Source organism: Haliaeetus leucocephalus, unplaced genomic scaffold (genome assembly GCF_000737465.1).
Source record: "Haliaeetus leucocephalus isolate CR32 unplaced genomic scaffold, Haliaeetus_leucocephalus-4.0 Scaffold157, whole genome shotgun sequence".
NCBI lineage: Eukaryota > Metazoa > Chordata > Aves > Accipitriformes > Accipitridae > Haliaeetus > Haliaeetus leucocephalus.
The window spans coordinates 1,375,244-1,384,018 of NW_010972593.1; the positions used below are offsets into that span (position 1 = coordinate 1,375,244).

The 8,775-nt window shown below is 52.0% G+C and overlaps 1 protein-coding gene across 2 annotated transcripts in view; it reads left to right on the forward strand.

The window, feature by feature from the left end:
• SH3GL1 (SH3-domain GRB2-like 1) overlaps positions 1–8,775 on the forward strand; it is a 29,646-nt gene that overhangs the window by 479 nt on the left and 20,392 nt on the right. The gene's annotated exons all lie outside the window — the stretch shown is intronic.

Below are 8,775 nucleotides of genomic sequence, written 5' to 3' on the forward strand. Positions count from 1 at the left end.
ATCCCGGGGCTCGGTGTGTCGTTCCCCCCCCGCCGTGGCGGGGCAGGGCCAGCCCTGCGTGGGCTGTCAGCAGAGCAGGGTGCCGCAGTGTCCTCGCTGTGGCCCCCTCGGATGCCCCCCAAACCCTCAGGGGATCCTGGAGGGTCCTGGGGATGGTCCTGTACCCCCCCTCGGGCCAGGGGTGTTGGAGGGACCCCAGTAGAAAAACGCATCCGCTGTGGACCGGAGGGTCCTGGAGTTTGGGTGCCGGCCGTGGCCGAGGTCCAGGTGGGTGTCATGGTGGGGGTGTGCTGCCCACCTTCCCCAAAAACGGTCCGTGCCCACGGCACGGCGAGGGAACGGATCCAGCCTGCTCAGCCCCAGACCCACACCGGCTTTGCGGGCGATGGCGGTGAAGCGCCTCAACAGCCGAGATGCCCTTGGACTTTGTAAGCGGAGCGGGATTTTAAGGGGAAAGCCCTGGAAGGTGCTGGCCAGGCAGGGTTTGAGGCCGTAGCTGGGAGTCACCAGCCCCGTTAAACTCAGATGGCGGCTGCAGCCCAACCTCGGGAAGCTCCCGCTTCCTGAAGAGCAGCTGGCGGCAGGACCGGGAAAGGATTTTGGGGCTTGGCGAGAGAACCCGGAGCCCCGGCCCGCACGGGAAACGGCTGGGGGACGTTGGAAAAAACTTGTCAGATGGGTGATTTTTAGCCAAGCGAAAATTGATCTCGTCATTGATTGCTCTGGTGGTAAACAGTGAGTTTATGTCATCCTAAAGAGAAGATCGTGAAGTGTGGCTCCCCACAGGTCAGGGGGCTGCAGCTCTTCCCCCCAGATGTGGGAATCTGCTTCTAACGGGGTTTGTAAACACCTTCTTCCTCACCCTCTGCGTGAGGGGTGGCCGTTCCCGATACCCCCAAGCAGAGTTATCCTTCCCGGTGCTTGTGAACAGCACTGAAATTGGCAGTTGGGAATTTTTTTTAATGTATTTTTGGCATGGTTCGGGAATCGCAAATACTCCTCTGCTTCCCGCGGTCGCTGCTTTTCTGTCCCTGTTTTAAATTTAAGATGAATTTTGCACAGATCTACCACCAGACTGTGTTTTCCAGGCACAAAGTTTAAACCCCTTTAAGCTCAGCCCAAGCATGTTTGCTACGTGTGTTGCCTACTTTCTTGGCCATGTTTACAAAAAAGCATTTTGCTTAAACAGCAAAGCAAAATAACAGATTCCTTAAGTCATTCCCCCACCCCCTTTCTCGCAAAACCCTGCATCGTGGGATTTTTTTACGACTTCCATGGGAGAAGGTTGTGCTGAAAACTCCGTGTAGGAGGATTTTGCTGGCGTGGATGTGCCGTGGTGGTGTCGCAGGGCAATTAGAGGTGAAGGCTCATTGATAAGTCAGGAGTAGCGTGTTTCTAAAGTCTAAAAACATCATTTTAAAACACCTGATGAAGGCTTCCTCGGGGGGATTTATTGTAAAGTGAAGTCTTGTGTGGTCTTTGTTTTTTTTTTTCTGTTACAGGTGTCTTTTTTTCTTAAAAGGAACCATTTTGGCTGCCTGTGGAAAAACTAAACCCGGCACAGCTGTCCAGGGAGAAGTAACTTGCCCAACGCGCAAACTCGGTGGCCCGCTTGCCTCCTGAGTGCATGTGCACGTACTTCACTTGAGCGCTTAGACTGCGTTTAGTGGCGTATTAAATTGGGAGATAAGGTGTTTTCACAGTTGCGTAGTGTGTATTTGCAACTGCATCGTGAATTCTTTCACAGCTCTTGTTGCCACAGGGTTTTGGGAGCTGATTTAATCTGAAGAAGCTGGGTTTGGTGTGAGGTTTTCCACCAATATTGGTGAAGTGACTTGCTTTGCAGGGATGAGAGGGATGCAGTCCTCTTTCAGAGGTGCTGCCACCCCTTTTGCAGTGCCCTGGTGACCGGCACACGGGTATCTACACTTTAGAGATGCTTTAACTGGAAACTGGGAGTGACTGGTTCCAGTTCAGCCGTTTTTCTGTCTTGTCCTCGTCTCCCTTCCCTTTCCACCCTTCTTCCCTTTCCCTCCACCGGTCCCACTCCTCAGCCACCCCTTGGCTGAAGGAGAAGAGGATTAGTTATTTTTTGGCTCCCTTAAAGCTGTCGGACTCTGCCAAAACCAAACATGTGGAAGATCTTTCCTAAAATGTTATGTTTCATTCCACGTCTGTTGTTAATTGAAGGAAAATGGAGCCAGAACCAAGGTCTGCAAGGACCTCGGCACCACTGGAGCGGCAGGTTTGGGATTCCCCCTGCCTCCCTGCACGACGAGGGGACCAGTTCAGCCTCCTCAGTAGCCGGAGGGAGCAGGGCTTGGCTCGTGGGCTTCTGTCGTCTGATTCCTGCGGGCCCACGTCTCCCCTGGGTGAGGCAGCCGGGCGCCCACATGCAGGAGAGAGCCAAGATAGTATCCTGTAAAAAAAAAAAAAAAAGAAAAAGTCACACTGGCAAATGCTGCAGATGGTGAGCAGTTCTGTGTGTGCGTCCAGAACAGGTTTTGCTAGTTCATAGCAAAATGTTCTTTAAAAGAAAAAAAAAAAAAGCTGTAGAAAACATTCTCGCAAAATGAAGGAGGAGAAATAACAACAACAGCGGCAGCTTTGAGCTCTGGCATCGCGAGCTGGGAGCAGGGTGGGAAGTCCCTGCTTGCATGTACGAGACCATCCAGTCCTGGGTACCAACCAGCCTTGATCCATCAGCATCCACTCAGGAATTTGCAGGAACCTGGCGATGTAGAAATGGCTTAATTTGCACCATTTGCCTTTTATACAGACTGATGTAAGTCCTAAGAGCCTGCAAAACTTTTCATTAACCAGTAGATAGGGCAGGCTGCACAAAGCAGGGCACCTGCCTGTGCTGTTCCTGGGCAAATTTGATGCTCACTGGGTGTAAGTGGGTTTGTCACTACTTGCACGTAGCGCAGCAGCCCTGCCTGGCACCGGCAGGTTTATCACCCAGTGGTTTGAAGGGACAAGCCCTAGGGTGGAGGCAGTGCTGTTGTGATACGGTGTTGGTAAACGCAGCCCTTCCCTCCGTGACAGCAGGTCTGTCCTACCTGGGGTTATACACCGTCTGACAGTGCGGAGACAGGAGAAGCAACACAGCCCGCTCGCTGGGGACGGGTCTAATCCGGGGCGTGGAGTGTGGTACCCTTATCCGTAGTCCATCTTCGTGTGGTATCGCCGCGGCTCCCGGTGCAGCTGCTTTGGGTGCTGCCCTGTGGATGCAGGGAGCCGGAGCGGGGAGCGTCCCTCTCCGTTGGGCAGGGCCAACAGGTTGCTCTGCTCTGGGCAGTCGTGGCTCGGCAGGTGACCAAGGCACAGCAAGAATGAGCTTGCCAAATACTGTCATTTTGGGTATAACGGAGCCCTTCTGGGGACACAAGGCATGTTTTTGTATGCCAGCGGTTCACGGGGAGCAGACTCAGGCCAAGCAAGGGTAAGCGAGGGAAGACAGCATCGCTTTTTTAAAGCGGGCTGGTATTCAGCCCTGGGCGCTGCTGTTATCCTGAACAGGATTAACGTGCTCCCAAAGCCTGTGTGGTCCAAGCCTAAACCCTGCTAGGCCTGCCTGGGCTTAGGAACTCGGGTAGCAAGCGCTGGCTCGTGCCCTGCTGTGCCTGGCGAGTCCTGGCCCAAGACACAGGCCAGCAACCTCCTCCTCCACAAGCAAAGTACAAAAGCCATTTTCCAAGAGGCGGAGAGGCGAGTGCTAATTAAAACTAGCAAGCCCTTGACATGCATGCTTTTTCCCGAGTTTGATGACTGCTCTCAAGGCTTCTGAAGATATTTTTGAACATAAATAGCTACCGCTTGCTTTCTGCCTGGCCTGAGAGCTCAGGATGTGCTCTGTAGCCTCCAACAGCCATTTCAGCACAGAAGGCCCACGCGATTCCCCAGCTCTGTACATCAGCAATGTACGCTTTCCGGCCAGTTCTTAATGAGCCCTAAGAGCTTCCTTCCCCGCAGCTTGGCACCCAGGTGCTGCAATGCGATAGCATCTGCTCCGAAGGCTGAGGCAGAGGAATCTGCTCCTAGATGCACTGCACAGGGACTGTTTGGTGACAGGGGACAGAGTGCAGCTGGCGGGCAGGGATGGCATTTCTCTCTCGTTTGTTTGTTTTTTTTTTTTTTTTTGGCCTTCATGGTCATTTGCTCTTGCCCATGCTGGATTGTGACTTCCTTTCCTTCTGTTTGGGTGAGGTCCTTTCTGCAGTGGCTTTGTGCTGTGCTTTCAAATAGGGTTTCCCTTTCCCAGATGATACCTTTTAACAGCTACCTTTTATATTTTTAAGGATAAGTCAGTCCTTCTAGCATCTGGCTCTCTGGGGCTTTCTCCTGTAGGCATGAGATGCCTTTCTGCTCACTGCCTTTGCTCTGTACACAGATGGGTGGTGGGTTTCTCCAGACATTGCAGATGCGCTGTGCAGCACAGGATCTCCTGCTGGAAGAGAAATGGGAAGGGCAGCGTGCAGGATAACCTTCCATGTAGAAAACCAAATCCACGAGTCCCCTTTCCCTGGCTAGAGCTTGTCTGTTGGTGCCCTGTCTTGCTGCAGATGGTTTTGATTGTGCCTGCCCTCCAGCTCTAGCTCGCTCACGCTTTGGTGGAGACTGACACACCCCGAGTTCGTCTGCACATTTTCGCTCAAACTCGCCGCTGTCGGAGTTTAAACCACGGATGGTTTTGGTCTGGAGAGGAACTGTGGAGCTGGGAGAACAGAGGTTCACGCTCCTGCTGCTGACCATCCTGCAGGGCAGTTGTCACAGTGGCAGAGAGATCACAGAATCCTCAAATGGTTTGGGTTGGAAAGGACCTTTGAAGGTGATCTAGTCCAACCCTCCTGGGATAAGCAGGGACATCAACTAGAGCAGGTTGCTCAGAGCCCCATCCAACCTGACCTTGAATGTTTCCAGGGATGGGGCATCAAGCACCTCTCTCTGGGCAACCTGTGCCCGTGTTTCACCACCCTCATCATAAAAAATTTCTTCCTTACATCTAGGATCTTCTAGTTCTATTAGATCTTCACCTGCTGCAGCTTTTTGGCCAGTGGATGTGAGCTGAAGTTCTTAGGATGGTGCCAGTGCCCAGAGACGTTAAAGGGGTGCACAGCCCCCTGAGACAGGCCAGTCTCTGCTCTGCAGTGGCATCAGAACTTCATGCTGACTTGTCTTGAATCCTCCAATGATTAGTAAAGCCAAGAGTGGACCTGAGATGCTCCGTGCGGTGGCTTCACTGCTTTCCCAGAAAGCCAAGGCGAGAGGTGCAAGCATGTGCAGGCAGCAGCTTGGGCAGGGCAGCGGGGCTGCCTGCCCCATCCATGGATGGAATCTTGGGGAAGCCCTTGCTGGTGCACTGGGGCCGAGACTTCACCCAGGAGAACACCCAGAGCTGCCAATGGAGGAACCAGGCACCCAAGGGGGGGGTTAAGGTGCTATTTTGGGCTCATGTGTTCTTTTTGAGCTTTTCCGGTGGATTTTGCACACCCATGCAAAAGCGAGTTGGCCCATCCCTCTGTGGCAGGGTCCAAGGAGCAGGAGGAGATCCTGGGAGCAGGTCACACCTTGGCTTTTCTGCCGCAGCGTTGGCTGTGCTTTGATGACAAAGGCAGAATGAGGACTGGGTGCCACAATGGCACGGCGAGCAGGTAATTCCTGGGGGAGGTAGTTGGCAGTGTCGGGCTCTAAGTTCCTGATCTATAAATGGGAATTTGGACCGGGGAGTCAAGGGATTTTGCTGATTTCCTGCCAGCCTGACCTTCCCTCCCACAGCACCCAGTGTTTGCTCTATTAATATTAACCTGGGCTTAACAAGTCCCCTGCAGCCTCCCTAGTTTATCTTTGATATTAATCTGCTCCTGAGGCTGGAGGAAAGCCGGATTTGCTCAAGCACAGTGTGACGTCCCGCCAGCTCAGCTTGCCAGCCGGGGTCTGTCCAGGGGGGAGTCATATTCGGCAGTCAGCCTGAGCATCCTTGCCTGACACCCTGAAGCCCCGAGCAGTTTGCTGTTGCTGGAGATGGGTGTTTCGGTGATGCATGTGTTTGCAGATCCACATATGGCAGGTGAAAAAGTGAAGGACACGTGTCAGCAAACCTCTTAGTGAAGGGTCTAGACTTCAGCACATCGCTCTTCTAGCCTAGGTGATGATGATTGAATACTTGCGGAGATGCCTGCTGTCACGTCTAGCTAAAATGACTGTGTGCAGGATATATTTTCGTATTAACTCCCTCTCCTTTTCTTGCATGATTTGTTGTCGAAATGCCTGGCACGGTGACGTTGTTCGGCTGGTTAATCGTTGTCAGAGCTGAGCTGAGCAGCCCTGTAACAGAGCAGTTTTCAGCTTTTCTTAGTATTGTTCAGCCTGTCTGGAGTCACAGGCAGGGGATGGCTCATGTCTCTGCATCAGTTACTTTAACTTGGCCTTTTTTTTTTTTCTCCCCCCCTTTTAAGATTGCTTTCATGGCCATTGGGCTCTAACAGTAACAAGAACTCAGATTCTTGGAAGGCGAAGACAGAAAACAGAGGTGGAAAACTCCAGCTCTCCGTACCCTGCTCCGTTTGCTCCCCTTCTCGTTTCTAATGTCAGACAGGGAAAGTGTTATCCTGCGTTTGCAGCTGGGGGAATCTGGGACGCAGGAAGGATACGTGACTCAGGGCTGGGGGGGATTGTGTGGCATTAGGAGCGCTGATTCCTCGTCATCATCTCGCTGTGCGGTGATGCCTGCCCATCTGCCTTGGGGCTTTCTGTCTAAAATGATCTATTTATCTATCTGTTTTCACAGGTTATGGGTGAACTATTGAAAGTGGACGGTGCCAAGGGGGATGGTTTCTGGATGCGGTGGAAGGAAATCCTTCCTCCCCCTTCTCCCTGCCAATACTTTCCTCCTGGGAAAGAGCAAAACAGGGATGAGATCAGGCAGGCTGGCTTGTAAAAGCTGATTCATTTCTCTAGCACTTTTTTTTTTTTTTCTTCCTTCTCTCCCCCATCCCTACATATGCCAGTGCCTTTTGCCAGGGCTCGCAGCCCCATCCAAGCCCCGGGTGGTAAAACTGCAGGAACGGCAGCCTGGGCTGGGAGCAGGGCAGCTCCTCCTGCCCGAGACTGCAGAAATACCAGTGTAAAAATCAAAACTATGGGCTGCCTCAGTGGACCCGATGCCCCTCAGGGAGGGAATTTGCGTGCAGTGGGGTGTGAGGGGTTATTACAAGACCTGAGCCTGCCGCAGCCTGCAATCGATGTTGCTGTCCCTTCTGGAGAAGGCTGCTGGTTTGCACCGTTCCCCAGCAGGATGCCAAACTACCGAAAAGACCAGAAATAAAATAAATCCGTAATCCAGAAGGTCTTGGGTTTGTAATGCCAGCTGAACTCATTCACATGGAAACTCAGTGATGCATTTAGACACTGATGCTGTTTCATAAGACTCCTGTGTTGCAGAGGGCTGCGCTTGTGGTCCTTTCCCTCTCTTTAACTGCGCCGATTAAATCGTCAGCCTGAGCTGTGAAATCAGGGGCCCAGAGCTGGAGCGTGCGGGAGGTTGCTCCTGTCAACGGGGGTGACTTTTCCTGCAGATCTGCTCCCTCCTCAGCTCTGTGTGTCCCCCCCCCACTGCCATGGCTGTGTCCCAGCCTTTCCCCCCAAGGACCAGATGAGTCTCTGTGCAGAGCCGAAGCGGATGGGGAAGGATCCGGGCTCGTCGGGTTGGGAAAGCCCCGCAGCATCGCCTAGCTTCTCTTTTCATAAGCAGCTGTGTGACATGACTTAGTGCAGGATTCAGCCCTTCTTGGCCTCTCCCTGTGATTATAAAAGATAATATAAAAAATTTTTTTAAAAAAAGGTTTCCTCTTCCTCTCGCCCCCCCCCATCCCTTTAGTCAACGATCCCGTGGCTTTCAGGAACAGGTTCCTGTTGACAGGAAAGGGCCGTGTTTGGCCCAAGCTGGAGGGATAAAACCAGCTGCTCTTGGGATCCTCTCCAGCAGCCGCATGGTTTCATTGCTGGATCTGGGTTTGCCGATAGTGCCCGGGGGTGCTGGCAAGGTCTTCGACCTGCTGGAGCGCAGGCAGAGCTGTCCCCATCGCACTGCGGCTCTCCCAGAGCGGGGGGACGACACATGGTCCCCTGAGGTCCTGGACCTGCCCTGCTGCTCCTCTTGCAGCAGATAGAGAGTCCATCAAGAGAGAGTCTGGGCTGCTCCTGCCTCCAAGAAAAGCCTTCTAGCCCATGGCGTGTGTAATTAGCTTTGTTGCCGATATCTTATTAACAGAACTAGTCTTTTTTCTTTTAAAGCCACTGGGAATTTTAGAATCTTCCTATCTCCTAATACCTGGCTATTAATAAAGTTCATGATACTGTCACTAATTAGATTGCTTTTCTGCTAAAAAAAAAAAAAAGGAATTAAACGCATCTCCATAATGAAATTCTGTCTTTCAGACAGAAGATAAAATTTGCATGATTAAAGCTTTAAAGGGCTTTTTCTGATTGAGAAAATGCTTCATAATTCATCCTAGAGCTTGAAAACCAGCCTGTATCTTCTTGTTGGCCCAGACTTTATTCATCCATGATAATTTATTAACTGCTTTCTTGACCAAATCTGTTTTGGCTTTACAGGACTAGCTATATTTAAACTTAATCTTGCCACCTTCCTGACGAAAAAGGCAGAAAAATGATGAACGATTATCTACATACAAAGCAAATCCACTGTGTAAGAAGGTGCTGTTCTTGCCAAACATTCCCCCCCCCCCCCCCCCTTTTTTTTCCTTGAGCGCC